General features: G+C 35.1%; 1 protein-coding gene and 11 non-coding genes across 12 annotated transcripts in view; 1 reads left to right on the plus strand and 11 right to left on the minus strand.

Moving 5' to 3' along the window:
- The window catches only part of LOC118195034 (menorin-like), a 248,185-nt gene that overhangs the window by 46,975 nt on the left and 184,024 nt on the right, over positions 1 to 17,186 (plus strand). The window lies entirely within an intron of this gene.
- Positions 1,610 to 1,682, minus strand: TRNAF-GAA (transfer RNA phenylalanine (anticodon GAA)). The gene has a single exon. It is a non-coding gene; the product is annotated as a tRNA-Phe (tRNA).
- Positions 3,113 to 3,185, minus strand: TRNAF-GAA (transfer RNA phenylalanine (anticodon GAA)). The gene has a single exon. It is a non-coding gene; the product is annotated as a tRNA-Phe (tRNA).
- On the minus strand, positions 4,664 to 4,736 carry TRNAF-GAA (transfer RNA phenylalanine (anticodon GAA)). Its single transcript has one exon. It is a non-coding gene; the product is annotated as a tRNA-Phe (tRNA).
- TRNAF-GAA (transfer RNA phenylalanine (anticodon GAA)) lies at positions 6,215 to 6,287 on the minus strand. The gene has a single exon. It is a non-coding gene; the product is annotated as a tRNA-Phe (tRNA).
- On the minus strand, positions 8,743 to 8,814 carry TRNAD-GUC (transfer RNA aspartic acid (anticodon GUC)). Its single transcript has one exon. It is a non-coding gene; the product is annotated as a tRNA-Asp (tRNA).
- On the minus strand, positions 8,824 to 8,896 carry TRNAF-GAA (transfer RNA phenylalanine (anticodon GAA)). Its single transcript has one exon. It is a non-coding gene; the product is annotated as a tRNA-Phe (tRNA).
- Positions 10,374 to 10,446, minus strand: TRNAF-GAA (transfer RNA phenylalanine (anticodon GAA)). The gene has a single exon. It is a non-coding gene; the product is annotated as a tRNA-Phe (tRNA).
- Positions 12,895 to 12,966, minus strand: TRNAD-GUC (transfer RNA aspartic acid (anticodon GUC)). The gene has a single exon. It is a non-coding gene; the product is annotated as a tRNA-Asp (tRNA).
- Positions 12,976 to 13,048, minus strand: TRNAF-GAA (transfer RNA phenylalanine (anticodon GAA)). Its single transcript has one exon. It is a non-coding gene; the product is annotated as a tRNA-Phe (tRNA).
- TRNAF-GAA (transfer RNA phenylalanine (anticodon GAA)) lies at positions 14,526 to 14,598 on the minus strand. The gene has a single exon. It is a non-coding gene; the product is annotated as a tRNA-Phe (tRNA).
- On the minus strand, positions 17,109 to 17,180 carry TRNAD-GUC (transfer RNA aspartic acid (anticodon GUC)). The gene has a single exon. It is a non-coding gene; the product is annotated as a tRNA-Asp (tRNA).

The raw sequence follows: 17,186 nt of genomic DNA on the forward strand, positions 1-17,186 counted from the left end.
TACCTTTATTGGTATTTTGTAATGCTCTTACCCAGAAGATATTTTGAATTGCATAATGATTCTGAACGTTCGAATATATAAATACTCGTACATATATATATATATATGTGTGTGTGTGTGTGTGTGGAAATATTTATTCTCCAAAATTAAACTATTGGAAACTTTTATTCAGTATCTTGGTACTTTTGTATCCCTTAATTAGTATTTCGAAGATCATGCGAATCTTCTGTGACATATATATTATTTCACGCTTACCTTTATTTGTATTTAGTAACTTCTTTATCGAAACGATACTTTGCCTAGCATCAATATTTAAAATTAAAAAAGGTACGCAGAATACACCTGTATAATCTGTTGATGATATTCAGCTTAACTAAAGTTTTCAAGCAAATGTTATTTTCATAAATTTGACGTATTCTTCAGCGGTGTTCATAAGATAGGCTTCTGCAAATCGTCAAGATGGGTTATTGAATGAAGTTTTTTGTTACCACAGCCTATATTTCTGCTGTTTTTAAGCGTGTAAAAGTAGTACAGGACTTAGTTGAGGGTTTTAAAATATATTTTTATAAATATCTTTATATTTCGATTTTCTTTAACTTCTGTGAACGTTTTCAGCTACACAGATATAATAGTGTCTTTAGTATAACAATAAGTGCCTCTGTGATTCAAGATACAAACTGTAAAATTATATTTACACATAATAAGAGCTGATTAAATTAACAATGCTTAACTCCAGTTGAAGGAGATAAAAAGGAAAAAAATTGAAATCCCAAAACCATACATTATTATGTAACATCGCAAAGAAAGTTTTACTATTAAAAGTTTAAAAATTATAAAAAAAATAATGTTGAAAAATTAAAAGATGTATAGGAGAAAGAATTAAAAAAACAAAGGTTCCCTTTCAGTTACTTAACGTGTATTGCTAGCTATCTTGTATTCATAAAATAAATAAATATGCATATAAATAAATAAATAAAATCCGCGAATTAAAAAAAAATATCACTTGGTTATGTATAAATTTATATGTGTTTATATTAAATAGATATATCGTCAAAAATAAAAAAAAATAATTTAAATTGATTAAAACGAGTCTTTAAATCGCTCTATTCGCTGAACTGCCATTAAATCGCTCTGTTTTCATCAGCATTTAAAATATACTTGGTTTATTAACAATTTTGTCATGAAAAAACTTTTATTTATTTAGAAATTAAAACACAATCATGTTTTAAATGATTAAATTACGTTCTATTGGGCAAAGCGTTTACATAATCTCTGAGAGAGGTAATACAAATGTTGGAAAAATTTTATCTTACTGTGTTGAACATACGGCACTGAATTAGGTTTCTGAGAATATAAAGTAAAATAATTTTCCATGATTACCGATTGTAAAATTCTTCATCGATTTTGAAGTAAAACTATTTTATTCTTACTGAAATCTTGTTTTCAAAAATTTTTCTTTCATTGCAAATTAGAAGAATTTATTTTTTATTTATTATAATGATTTTATCACCATTTTAAATATTATGCGAGTAGACAAAAGAAACATGATGCTGTTGAAATATATTGAAATATTTTAAAAAGCATCTCACCGCTTTTTAAATTATGGCTCTGCCGAAACCCGGGATCGAACCAGGGACCTTTAGATCTTCAGTCTAACGCTCTCCCAACTGAGCTACTTCGGCAGATTATCAACTCGCCTTTTTATTGAATGCATCATATCTAGATTTTCTATTGAGAAAATGATGTTTCAGTAATTTCACTTTTCTTTCAGCGATTATTTTTGTGAACCTGGATATTAATTTTAGTGATCATTATGCATGAAATACAGGAAATAACGCAGTAACAATCATTTCCTAAAATTACTCATTTAATGGTGCTTTCAATCATTTCCTAACGTTAAGACAGGTATGGAACTCTTTAATTAAGTATTATTTATATTTGATGCGAAATTGGAGTCGATAGATATTAATTAAAGGAGATGAAATAGTAGAGAAAAGCTACAAAAAGTGGAAAGGCAGACGACCGTGGGCGTTTAATGCAAGAGAAATTTGATTATTCGAAGAAGGTGGGACTGATACGACTTCCGATAACTAATATTCAGGAAAAGGAATGCATCAAATGAAGAAAATGACGTATATGAAACATTTCGCTATTTTTATTTACATATAGTGTAACTTTGAAAACATTCTTTATCTGAAGTCGGAGAATTTCCTATACATGTCTATCTATTCAGTAGTAAAATACATATTCGTCTTATTTATTACACATTTAATAACAATCAGCTCGATAAAATGCTACGAAACAGGCACCTTGTACACTTTATACATTCTCATTCGGAACTTTCTTCAAAATGCCTTTCAAATTTTCATGTATACGATGATTTCTCTGTTGCTTGCTACAACCTTCTCCGGTTATCTCAGCACCTATTTGGGAAGATCTGTATAGATTTTCTGTTCGTTTGGTGCGTTTTTCAGATCGAAACGTTCACGGTTGTTTGGATAATGATATGATTGGAAAATGAAGGATATAGTATGTACTCATGATTACGTAGTAATTGTGTACTCATGAATGTGAGTAAAGCTCATAGTCCAGGGAATTTTAAAATCCTCGTTGTATTATTGAACTGAAAATGAATCTAACAGGCAGTATGGTCCCCTGTTACTACAGGGAGACCGCATACACAGCGTGACGGCGTACTGGACAAGATTTTGTTGAGGCGTCCCCGTCTCCTGCTTCTCAAAGGGGGATAACGAGATGAATTTGCCCTCCGAAAAGCGTCGTAGACATATTCTATAGGGTTAAGGTGAAAATAATTTTACATAATTACTGATTGTCAAATTCTTCATCGATTTTGAAGTAAAACTATTTTATTCTTAACGAAATCTTGTTTTTAAAAATTTTACCTACGTTGCAAATTAGAAGAATATATTTGTTATTTATTATAATGACTTTATCACCGTTTTAAATATTATGTGAGTAGACAAGAGAATCATGATGCTGTTGAAATACATTGAAATATTTTAAAAAGCATCTCCCCGGCGGGGAATCGAACCCCGGTCTCCAGCGTGACAGACTGGGATACTCACCACTACACTACCGAGGATTATGGCTCTGCCGAAACCCGGGATCGAAACAGGGACCTTTAGATCTTCAGTCTAACGCTCTCCCAACTGAGCTATTTCGGCACATTATCAAGTCGCCTTTTTATTGAATGCTTCACATCTAGACTTTCTATTGATAAGGTGATGTTTCAGTATTTCCATTTTTCTTTCAGCGATTATTTTTGTGAACCTGGATATTATTCAGAAATGCATATCTGGGTAAGATGTTGTTGCGGTGTTTCAGTCACTGTTTTAGTGATCATTATCCATGAATTACAGGAAATAACACAGTAACAATCATTTCCTAAAATTACTCATTTAATGGTGCTTTCAATCATTTCCTAACGTTACACAGGTATGGAACTCTTTAATTAAGTATTATTTATATTTGATGCGAAATTGGAGTCGATAGATATTAATTAAAGAATATGAAATAGTAGAGGAAAGCTACAAAAAGTGGAAAGGCAGACGACCGTGGGCGTTTAATGCAAGAGAAATTTGATTATTCGAAGAAGGTGGGACTGATACGACTTCCGATAACTAATATTCAGGAAAAGGAATGCATCAAATGAAGAAAATGACGTATATGAAACATTTCGCTATTTTTATTTACATATAGTGTAACTTTGAAAACATTCTTTATCTGAAGTCGGAGAATTTCCTATACATGTCTATCTATTCAGTAGTAAAATACACATTCGTCTTATTTATTACACATTTAATAACATTCAGCTCGATAAAATGCTACGAAACAGGCACCTTGTACACTTTATACATTCTCATTCGGAACTTTCTTCAAAATGCCTTTCAAATTTTCATATATACGATGATTTCTCTGTTGCTTGCTACAACCTTCTCCGGTTATCTCAGCACTTATTTGGGAAGATCTGCATAGATTTTCTGTTCGTTTGGTGCGTTTTTCAGATCGAAACGTTCACGGTTGTTTGGATAATGATATGATTGGAAAATGAAGGATATAGTATGTACTCATGATTACGTAGTAATTGTGTACTCATGAATGTGAGTAAAGCTCATAGTCCAGGGAATTTTAAAATCCTCGTTGTATTATTGAACTGAAAATGAATCTAACAGGCAGTATGGTCCCCTGTTACTACAGGGAGACCGCATACACAGCGTGACGGCGTACTGGACAAGATTTTGTTGAGGCGTCCCCGTCTCCTGCTTCTCAAAGGGGGATAACGAGATGAATTTGCCCTCCGAAAAGCGTCGTAGACATATTCTATAGGGTTAAGGTGAAAATAATTTTACATAATTACTGATTGTCAAATTCTTCATCGATTTTGAAGTAAAACTATTTTATTCTTAACGAAATCTTGTTTTTAAAAATTTTACCTACGTTGCAAATTAGAAGAATATATTTGTTATTTATTATAATGACTTTATCACCGTTTTAAATATTATGTGAGTAGATAAGAGAATCATGATGCTGTTGAAATACATTGAAATATTTTAAAAAGCATCTCCCCGGCGGGGAATCGAACCCCGGTCTCCAGCGTGACAGACTGGGATACTCACCACTACACTACCGAGGATTATGGCTCTGCCGAAACCCGGGATCGAAACAGGGACCTTTAGATCTTCAGTCTAACGCTCTCCCAACTGAGCTATTTCGGCACATTATCAAGTCGCCTTTTTATTGAATGCTTCACATCTAGACTTTCTATTGATAAGGTGATGTTTCAGTATTTCCATTTTTCTTTCAGCGATTATTTTTGTGAACCTGGATATTATTCAGAAATGCATATCTGGGTAAGATGTTGTTGCGGTGTTTCAGTCACTGTTTTAGTGATCATTATCCATGAATTACAGGAAATAACACAGTAACAATCATTTCCTAAAATTACTCATTTAATGGTGCTTTCAATCATTTCCTAACGTTACACAGGTATGGAACTCTTTAATTAAGTATTATTTATATTTGATGCGAAATTGGAGTCGATAGATATTAATTAAAGAATATGAAATAGTAGAGGAAAGCTACAAAAAGTGGAAAGGCAGACGACCGTGGGCGTTTAATGCAAGAGAAATTTGATTATTCGAAGAAGGTGGGACTGATACGACTTCCGATAACTAATATTCAGGAAAAGGAATGCATCAAATGAAGAAAATGACGTATATGAAACATTTCGCTATTTTTATTTACATATAGTGTAACTTTGAAAACATTCTTTATCTGAAGTCGGAGAATTTCCTATACATGTCTATCTATTCAGTAGTAAAATACACATTCGTCTTATTTATTACACATTTAATAACATTCAGCTCGATAAAATGCTACGAAACAGGCACCTTGTACACTTTATACATTCTCATTCGGAACTTTCTTCAAAATGCCTTTCAAATTTTCATATATACGATGATTTCTCTGTTGCTTGCTACAACCTTCTCCGGTTATCTCAGCACTTATTTGGGAAGATCTGCATAGATTTTCTGTTCGTTTGGTGCATTTTTCAGATCGAAACGTTCACGGTTGTTTGGATAATAATATGATTGGAAAACGAAGGATATAGTATGTACTCATGATTACGTAGTAATTGTGTACTCATGAATGTGAGTAAATCTCATAGTCCAGGGAATTTTAAAATCCTCTCTGTATTATTGAACTGAAAATGAATCTAACAGGCAGTATGGTCCCCTGTTACTACAGGGAGACCGCATACACAGCGTGACGGCGTACTGGACAAGATTTTGTTGAGGCGTCCCCGTCTCCTGCTTCTCAAAGGGGGATAACGAGATGAATTTGCCCTCCGAAAAGCGTCGTAGACATATTCTATAGGGTTAAGGTGAAAATAATTTTACATAATTACTGATTGTCAAATTCTTCATCGATTTTGAAGTAAAACTATTTTATTCTTAACGAAATTTTGTTTTTAAAAATTTTACCTACGTTGCAAATTAGAAGAATATATTTGTTATTTATTATAATGACTTTATCACCGTTTTAAATATTATGTGAGTAGACAAGAGAAACATGATGCTGTTGAAATACATTGAAATATTTTTAAAAGCATCTCCCCGGCGGGGAATCGAACCCCGGTCTGCCGCGTGACAGGCGGGGATACTCACCACTATACTACCGAGAATTATGGCTCTGCCGAAACCCGGGATCGAACCAGGGACCTTTAGATCTTCAGTCTAACGCTCTCCCAACTGAGCTATTTCGGCACATTATGAAGCCGCCTTATTATTGAATGCTTCGTATCTAGACTTTCTATTGAGAAGATGACTGACTGGCTGGCCATTTCATGAATGAATCTCTTGGCAATCATCGACCAGCTTACTCCTATGTAGAGGAGTGTTGTTTTGCATTAATAAGGACCCAAAGCCAATGCAGGTGAAAAGTGGAATATAGGGCTGTGAGCTCTCTATAACCGTTCTTGTTGTTTACGTTTACCAACTGATCCCTATGTGGATGAGCGTTGTCGCCATTAAGAGGACTCCGGCACAAACTGCGGCCCATGAAAAGTCCAATATAAGGATTTAGGATTTCCTCTCTGCACCTCAGATCAGTGAGAGAGCTTTCGTCAAGCAGATGCAGAGGTGTTCGGCGGTCCAACATAACGAATGCCCGAACCATTACACCTGTACCACTCTAATGATCTTTTCCCTGATGAGGAAGGAATGTTAAAGTTTTCCACGCTCTCTTTTGTTACAGGTACGCTGAAATAGTGTCCAGGCTGAATGTCTTCTGATGCATGGAAAACGCGGTGATTTTCCGAAGTCTACTCCAAGGCGCATGTTGTCTGCACTATGCTAAACGCGCTCTCTTGATTGCTGCAGTGAGTAGGACGCAAAGAGCGCGTGTTCCGGCATACGCTCCTACCTCACAAAGGCGTTTGGCAACTTTAGACCATAAAACTCGTATTTCAGTGGAAGCAAACAGCTCACGTGAGAGCTGTGCACCTGAAGGAGTACTCTGTGTCCGCGCTGAAAATGCCTAATAATATACGTTATTCGTCGTTGTGGATCCCGGTCTTCTTGACACAGATATCTCGGTCTGAAACTGTTACACAAATTTCAGTCGACTCTGGCTGTTACATTGAACTCTGTAACCACCTGCTCTTGAGATGAGCCTTCCTGTAATCTACAAGCAATACTCCACCTCCTTCTGTCATCCGTATGTTTGCGGTTAGTGATTTTATTTTAAAGTCGGCGAATGTCGTGAAGAAGCCCGAGCATACAAATGGGCGAGTGTACGCTAGTGTAGTATGCGCACAAATATGGTGTCTAAGTATGATTCGTGGTCATGCATTTTGAAATATATTTTCTTGTCATTTTTCTTTATTTGTGTTTTGTAATGCCTTTATGGAGAATATATTTTGCATTGCATAATGATTCTGAACGTTCGAATATATATATATATATATCTATGTGAAAAGTTTAATTTCCAAAATTAAACTGTTGAAATTTTATCATACTAAATATTCAGCATCTTAGTTTCTTTGTATCGCCTAATTAGTATTTATGTGTGATCGTGCGAATCTTCTGGGACATATATATTTATTCACATTATATTTACTTTTTTTCTTGTATTTAATAACTTCTCTGTCAAGAAGATGCTTAGACTAGCATCAACATTTAAAATCTAAACAAGACGAAGAATACACTTCTCTTATGTCTTGCTGATATTCGGCATAACTAATGCTTTCAAGGAAATATATTATGTTCATAAATTTGACATTTTTCTCAGCAGTCTTCATAAGATATGATCCTTTCTTATGTGTAGCGTCCTTCAGGAAATCGTCAAGATGGGTTACTGAATGAGGGTTTTTTTTTTTTTTTTTTTTTTCATAAGCACTGTCTATATTTCTGCTGTTTTTACACCTGTAAAAGTAGCATAGGATTTAGTTGAGGATTATAAAATGCTTTTCATATTTAGATTTTACTTTAACTTCTGTGAACGTTTTCAGCTACACAGATATGATAGTCTCTTTTGTGTAACAATGACTGCCTTTGAGATTCAAGATACAAACTGTAAAATTATATTTACACATAATGAGAGCTGATTAAACTGGCAATGCTTAACTGTAGTTGAGGGAGGTAAAAAGAACAAAACTGAAATCCCAAAACCTACGTTATTATGCAAAATCGCAAAGAAAGTTTTAGTATTAAAAGTTTTAAACTTACAAATGATTAAATTACGTTCCATTGGGAAAAGCATTTACATAATTTCGGAGAAAGGTAATGCATATGTTGGAAAAATCTTCATCTATTTTTAGCGTGATTTTATCGAAATCGGAAACAATAGCTCTTTTTAACATTTTTTTCTTTGGAGTGGGGAAAAGAAGCGTAGAAGGTCAGTTGCAGGTGAAATTTAAAGAATTTTAGTTAAAGTATCTTATATTTAGTTAAAGAAACATACCGTATTGAATTCGGTTTTCTGAGAATATGAAGTAAAATAATTTTCCATACTTACCGATTGTTAAATTCTTCATCGATTTTGAAGTAAAACTATTTTATTCTTACTGAAATCTTGTTTTCAAAAATTTTTCTTTCATTGAAAATTAGAAGAATTTATTTTTTATTTATTATAACGATTTTATCACCATTTTAAATATTATGCGAGTACACAAGAGAAAAATGATGCTGTTAAAATATATTGAAATATTTTACAAAACATCTCCCCGGCGGGGAATCGAACCCCGGTCTCCCGCGTGACAGGCGGGGATACTCACCACTATACTACCGAGGATTATGGCTCTGCCGAAACCCGGGATCGAACCAGGGACCTTTCGATCTTCAGTCTAACGCTCTCCCAACTGCGCTATTTCGGCACATTATCAAGTCGCCTTTTTATTGAATGCTTCACATCTAGACTTTCTATTGAGAAGGTGATGTTTCAGTATTTCCATTTTTCTTTCAGCGATTATTTTTGTGAACCTGGATATTATTCAGAAATGCATATCAGGGTAAGATGTTGTTGCGGTGTTTCAGTCACTGTTTTAGTGATCATTATCCATGAATTACAGGAAATAACACAGTAACAATCATTTCCTAAAATTACTCATTTAATGGTGCTTTCAATCATTTCCTAACGTTACACAGGTATGGAACTCTTTAATTAAGTATTATTTATATTTGATGCGAAATTGGAGTCGATAGATATTAATTAAAGAATATGAAATAGTAGAGGAAAGCTACAAAAAGTGGAAAGGCAGACGACCGTGGGCGTTTAATGCAAGAGAAATTTGATTATTCGAAGAAGGTGGGACTGATACGACTTCCGATAACTAATATTCAGGAAAAGGAATGCATCAAATGAAGAAAATGACGTATATGAAACATTTCGCTATTTTTATTTACATATAGTGTAACTTTGAATACATTCTTTATCTGAAGTCGGAGAATTTCCTATACATGTCTATCTATTCAGTAGTAAAATACACATTCGTCTTATTTATTACACATTTAATAACATTCAGCTCGATAAAATGCTACGAAACAGGCACCTTGTACACTTTATACATTCTCATTCGGAACTTTCTTCAAAATGCCTTTCAAATTTTCATATATACGATGATTTCTCTGTTGCTTGCTACAACCTTCTCCGGTTATCTCAGCACTTATTTGGGAAGATCTGCATAGATTTTCTGTTCGTTTGGTGCATTTTTCAGATCGAAACGTTCACGGTTGTTTGGATAATAATATGATTGGAAAATGAAGGATATAGTATGTACTCATGATTACGTAGTAATTGTGTACTCATGAATGTGAGTAAAGCTCATAGTCCAGGGAATTTTAAAATCCACTTTGTATTATTTTACTGAAAATTAATCTAACAGGCAGTATGGTCCGCTGTTACTACAGGGAGACCGCATACACAGCGTGACGGCGTACTGGACAAGATTTTGTTGAGGCGTCCCCGTCTCCTGCTTCTCAAAGGGGGATAACGAGATGAATTTGCCCTCCGAAAAGCGTCGTAGACATATTCTATAGGGTTAAGGTGAAAATAATTTTACATAATTACTGATTGTCAAATTCTTCATCGATTTTGAAGTAAAACTATTTTATTCTTAACGAAATTTTGTTTTTAAAAATTTTACCTACGTTGCAAATTAGAAGAATATATTTGTTATTTATTATAATGACTTTATCACCGTTTTAAATATTATGTGAGTAGACAAGTGAAACATGATGCTGTTGAAATACATTGAAAAATTTAAAAAGCATCTCCCCGGCGGGGAATCGAACCCCGGTCTGCCGCGTGACAGGCGGGGATACTCACCACTATACTACCGAGAATTATTGCTCTGCCGAAACCCGGGATCGAACCAGGGACCTTTAGATCTTCAGTCTAACGCTCTCCCAACTGAGCTATTTCGGCACATTATGAAGCCGCCTTATTATTGAATGCTTCGTATCTAGACTTTCTGTTGAGGAGATGACTGACTGGCTGGCCATTTCATGAATGAATCTCTTGGCAATCATCGACCAGCTTACTCCTATGTAGAGGAGTGTTGTTTTGCATTAATAAGGACCCAAAGCCAATGCAGGTGAAAAGTGGAATATAGGGCTGTGAACTCTCTATAACCGTTCTTGTTGTTTACGTTTACCAACTGATCCCTATGTGGATGAGCGTTGTCGCCATTAAGAGGACTCCGGCACAAACTGCGGCCCATGAAAAGTCCAACATAAGGATTTAGGATTTCCTCTCTGCACCTCAGATCAGTGAGAGAGCTTTCGTCAAGCAGATGCAGGGGTGTTCGGCGGTCCAACATAACGAATGCCCGAACCATTACACCTGTACCACTCTAATGATCTTTTCCCTGATGAGGATGGAATGTTAAAGTTTTCCACGCTCTCTTTTGTTACAGGTACGCTGAAATAGTGTCCAGGCTGAATGTCTTCTGATGCATGGAAAACGCGGTGATTTTCCGAAGTCTACTCCAAGGCGCTTCTTGTCTGCACTATGCTAAACGCGCTCTCTTGATCGCTGCAGTGAGTAGGACGCAAAGAGCGCGTGTTCCGGCATACGCTCCTACCTCATAAAGGCGTTTGGCAACTTTAGACCATAAAACTCGTATTTCAGTGGAAGCAAACAGCTCACGTGAGAGCTGTGCACCTGAAGCAGTACTCTGTGTCCGCGCTGAAAATGCCTAATAATATACGTTATTCGTCGTTGTGGATCCCGGTCTTCTTGACACAGATATCTCGGTCTGAAACTGTTACACAAATTTCAGTCGACTCTGGCTGTTACATTGAACTCTGTAACCACCTGCTCTTGAGATGAGCCTTCCTGTAATCTACAAGCAATACTCCACCTCCTTCTGTCATCCGTATGTTTGCGGTTAGTGATTTTATTTTAAAGTCGGCGAATGTCGTGAAGAAGCCCGAGCATACAAATGGGCGAGTGTACGCTAGTGTAGTATGCGCACAAATATGGTGTCTAAGTATGATTCGTGGTCATGCATTTTGAAATATATTTTCTTGTCATTTTTCTTTATTTGTGTTTTGTAATGCCTTTATGGAGAATATATTTTGCATTGCATAATGATTCTGAACGTTCGAATATATATATATATATATCTATGTGAAAAGTTTAATTTCCAAAATTAAATTGTTGAAATTTTATCATACTAAATATTCAGCATCTTAGTTTCTTTGTATCGCCTAATTAGTATTTATGTGTGATCGTGCGAATCTTCTGGGACATATATATTTATTCACATTATATTTACTTTTTTTCTTGTATTTAATAACTTCTCTGTCAAGAAGATGCTTAGACTAGCATCAACATTTAAAATCTAAACAAGACGAAGAATACACTTCTCTTATGTCTTGCTGATATTCGGCATAACTAATGCTTTCAAGCAAATATATTATGTTCATAAATTTGACATTTTTCTCAGCAGTCTTCATAAGATATGATCCTTTCTTATGTGTAGCGTCCTTCAGGAAATCGTCAAGATGGGTTACTGAATGAGGGTTTTTTTTTTTTTTTCATAAGCACTGTCTATATTTCTGCTGTTTTTACACCTGTAAAAGTAGCATAGGATTTAGTTGAGGATTATAAAATGCTTTTCATATTTAGATTTTACTTTAACTTCTGTGAACGTTTTCAGCTACACAGATATGATAGTCTCTTTTGTGTAACAATGACTGCCTTTGAGATTCAAGATACAAACTGTAAAATTATATTTACACATAATGAGAGCTGATTAAACTGGCAATGCTTAACTGTAGTTGAGGGAGGTAAAAAGAACAAAACTGAAATCCCAAAACCTACGTTATTATGCAAAATCGCAAAGAAAGTTTTAGTATTAAAAGTTTTAAAATTACAAATGATTAAATTACGTTCCATTGGGAAAAGCATTTACATAATTTCGGAGAAAGGTAATGCATATGTTGGAAAAATCTTCATCTATTTTTAGCGTGATTTTATCGAAATCGGAAACAATAGCTCTTTTTAACATTTTTTTCTTTGGAGTGGGGAAAAGAAGCGTAGAAGGTCAGTTGCAGGTGAAATTTAAAGAATTTTAGTTAAAGTATCTTATATTTAGTTAAAGAAACATACCGTATTGAATTCGGTTTTCTGAGAATATGAAGTAAAATAATTTTCCATACTTACCGATTGTTAAATTCTTCATCGATTTTGAAGTAAAACTATTTTATTCTTACTGAAATCTTGTTTTCAAAAATTTTTCTTTCATTGAAAATTAGAAGAATTTATTTTTTATTTATTATAACGATTTTATCACCATTTTAAATATTATGCGAGTACACAAGAGAAAAATGATGCTGTTAAAATATATTGAAATATTTTACAAAACATCTCCCCGGCGGGGAATCGAACCCCGGTCTCCCGCGTGACAGGCGGGGATACTCACCACTATACTACCGAGGATTATGGCTCTGCCGAAACCCGGGATCGAACCAGGGACCTTTCGATCTTCAGTCTAACGCTCTCCCAACTGCGCTATTTCGGCACATTATCAAGTCGCCTTTTTATTGAATGCTTCACATCTAGACTTTCTATTGAGAAGGTGATGTTTCAGTATTTCCATTTTTCTTTCAGCGATTATTTTTGTGAACCTGGATATTATTCAGAAATGCATATCAGGGTAAGATGTTGTTGCGGTGTTTCAGTCACTGTTTTAGTGATCATTATCCATGAATTACAGGAAATAACACAGTAACAATCATTTCCTAAAATTACTCATTTAATGGTGCTTTCAATCATTTCCTAACGTTACACAGGTATGGAACTCTTTAATTAAGTATTATTTATATTTGATGCGAAATTGGAGTCGATAGATATTAATTAAAGAATATGAAATAGTAGAGGAAAGCTACAAAAAGTGGAAAGGCAGACGACCGTGGGCGTTTAATGCAAGAGAAATTTGATTATTCGAAGAAGGTGGGACTGATACGACTTCCGATAACTAATATTCAGGAAAAGGAATGCATCAAATGAAGAAAATGACGTATATGAAACATTTCGCTATTTTTATTTACATATAGTGTAACTTTGAATACATTCTTTATCTGAAGTCGGAGAATTTCCTATACATGTCTATCTATTCAGTAGTAAAATACACATTCGTCTTATTTATTACACATTTAATAACATTCAGCTCGATAAAATGCTACGAAACAGGCACCTTGTACACTTTATACATTCTCATTCGGAACTTTCTTCAAAATGCCTTTCAAATTTTCATATATACGATGATTTCTCTGTTGCTTGCTACAACCTTCTCCGGTTATCTCAGCACTTATTTGGGAAGATCTGCATAGATTTTCTGTTCGTTTGGTGCATTTTTCAGATCGAAACGTTCACGGTTGTTTGGATAATAATATGATTGGAAAATGAAGGATATAGTATGTACTCATGATTACGTAGTAATTGTGTACTCATGAATGTGAGTAAAGCTCATAGTCCAGGGAATTTTAAAATCCACTTTGTATTATTTTACTGAAAATTAATCTAACAGGCAGTATGGTCCGCTGTTACTACAGGGAGACCGCATACACAGCGTGACGGCGTACTGGACAAGATTTTGTTGAGGCGTCCCCGTCTCCTGCTTCTCAAAGGGGGATAACGAGATGAATTTGCCCTCCGAAAAGCGTCGTAGACATATTCTATAGGGTTAAGGTGAAAATAATTTTACATAATTACTGATTGTCAAATTCTTCATCGATTTTGAAGTAAAACTATTTTATTCTTAACGAAATTTTGTTTTTAAAAATTTTACCTACGTTGCAAATTAGAAGAATATATTTGTTATTTATTATAATGACTTTATCACCGTTTTAAATATTATGTGAGTAGACAAGTGAAACATGATGCTGTTGAAATACATTGAAAAATTTAAAAAGCATCTCCCCGGCGGGGAATCGAACCCCGGTCTGCCGCGTGACAGGCGGGGATACTCACCACTATACTACCGAGAATTATTGCTCTGCCGAAACCCGGGATCGAACCAGGGACCTTTAGATCTTCAGTCTAACGCTCTCCCAACTGAGCTATTTCGGCACATTATGAAGCCGCCTTATTATTGAATGCTTCGTATCTAGACTTTCTGTTGAGGAGATGACTGACTGGCTGGCCATTTCATGAATGAATCTCTTGGCAATCATCGACCAGCTTACTCCTATGTAGAGGAGTGTTGTTTTGCATTAATAAGGACCCAAAGCCAATGCAGGTGAAAAGTGAAATATAGGGCTGTGAACTCTCTATAACCGTTCTTGTTGTTTACGTTTACCAACTGATCCCTATGTGGATGAGCGTTGTCGCCATTAAGAGGACTCCGGCACAAACTGCGGCCCATGAAAAGTCCAACATAAGGATTTAGGATTTCCTCTCTGCACCTCAGATCAGTGAGAGAGCTTTCGTCAAGCAGATGCAGGGGTGTTCGGCGGTCCAACATAACGAATGCCCGAACCATTACACCTGTACCACTCTAATGATCTTTTCCCTGATGAGGAAGGAATGTTAAAGTTTTCCACGCTCTCTTTTGTTACAGGTACGCTGAAATAGTGTCCAGGCTGAATGTCTTCTGATGCATGGAAAACGCGGTGATTTTCCGAAGTCTACTCCAAGGCGCTTCTTGTCTGCACTATGCTAAACGCGCTCTCTTGATCGCTGCAGTGAGTAGGACGCAAAGAGCGCGTGTTCCGGCATACGCTCCTACCTCATAAAGGCGTTTGGCAACTTTAGACCATAAAACTCGTATTTCAGTGGAAGCAAACAGCTCACGTGAGAGCTGTGCACCTGAAGCAGTACTCTGTGTCCGCGCTGAAAATGCCTAATAATATACGTTATTCGTCGTTGTGGATCCCGGTCTTCTTGACACAGATATCTCGGTCTGAAACTGTTACACAAATTTCAGTCGACTCTGGCTGTTACATTGAACTCTGTAACCACCTGCTCTTGAGATGAGCCTTCCTGTAATCTACAAGCAATACTCCACCTCCTTCTGTCATCCGTATGTTTGCGGTTAGTGATTTTATTTTAAAGTCGGCGAATGTCGTGAAGAAGCCCGAGCATACAAATGGGCGAGTGTACGCTAGTGTAGTATGCGCACAAATATGGTGTCTAAGTATGATTCGTGGTCATGCATTTTGAAATATATTTTCTTGTCATTTTTCTTTATTTGTGTTTTGTAATGCCTTTATGGAGAATATATTTTGCATTGCATAATGATTCTGAACGTTCGAATATATATATATATATATCTATGTGAAAAGTTTAATTTCCAAAATTAAATTGTTGAAATTTTATCATACTAAATATTCAGCATCTTAGTTTCTTTGTATCGCCTAATTAGTATTTATGTGTGATCGTGCGAATCTTCTGGGACATATATATTTATTCACATTATATTTACTTTTTTTCTTGTATTTAATAACTTCTCTGTCAAGAAGATGCTTAGACTAGCATCAACATTTAAAATCTAAACAAGACGAAGAATACACTTCTCTTATGTCTTGCTGATATTCGGCATAACTAATGCTTTCAAGCAAATATATTATGTTCATAAATTTGACATTTTTCTCAGCAGTCTTCATAAGATATGATCCTTTCTTATGTGTAGCGTCCTTCAGGAAATCGTCAAGATGGGTTACTGAATGAGGGTTTTTTTTTTTTTTTTTTTTCATAAGCACTGTCTATATTTCTGCTGTTTTTACACCTGTAAAAGTAGCATAGGATTTAGTTGAGGATTATAAAATGCTTTTCATATTTAGATTTTACTTTAACTTCTGTGAACGTTTTCAGCTACACAGATATGATAGTCTCTTTTGTGTAACAATGACTGCCTTTGAGATTCAAGATACAAACTGTAAAATTATATTTACACATAATGAGAGCTGATTAAACTGGCAATGCTTAACTGTAGTTGAGGGAGGTAAAAAGAACAAAACTGAAATCCCAAAACCTACGTTATTATGCAAAATCGCAAAGAAAGTTTTAGTATTAAAAGTTTTAAAATTACAAATGATTAAATTACGTTCCATTGGGAAAAGCATTTACATAATTTCGGAGAAAGGTAATGCATATGTTGGAAAAATCTTCATCTATTTTTAGCGTGATTTTATCGAAATCGGAAACAATAGCTCTTTTTAACATTTTTTTCTTTGGAGTGGGGAAAAGAAGCGTAGAAGGTCAGTTGCAGGTGAAATTTAAAGAATTTTAGTTAAAGTATCTTATATTTAGTTAAAGAAACATACCGTATTGAATTCGGTTTTCTGAGAATATGAAGTAAAATAATTTTCCATACTTACCGATTGTTAAATTCTTCATCGATTTTGAAGTAAAACTATTTTATTCTTACTGAAATCTTGTTTTCAAAAATTTTTCTTTCATTGAAAATTAGAAGAATTTATTTTTTATTTATTATAACGATTTTATCACCATTTTAAATATTATGCGAGTACACAAGAGAAAAATGATGCTGTTAAAATATATTGAAATATTTTACAAAACATCTCCCCGGCGGGGAATCGAACCCCGGTCTCCCGCCGGGGAAATATTTTACAAAACATCTCCCCGGCGGGGAATCGAACCCCGGTCTCCCGCGTGACAGGCGGGGATACTCACCACTATACTACCGAGGATTATGG

This window comes from Stegodyphus dumicola, chromosome 7 (assembly GCF_044657685.1).
Source record: "Stegodyphus dumicola isolate Sdum_Otavi_A_Nest chromosome 7, ASM4465768v1".
NCBI classification, from domain to species: Eukaryota; Metazoa; Arthropoda; class Arachnida; order Araneae; family Eresidae; genus Stegodyphus; species Stegodyphus dumicola.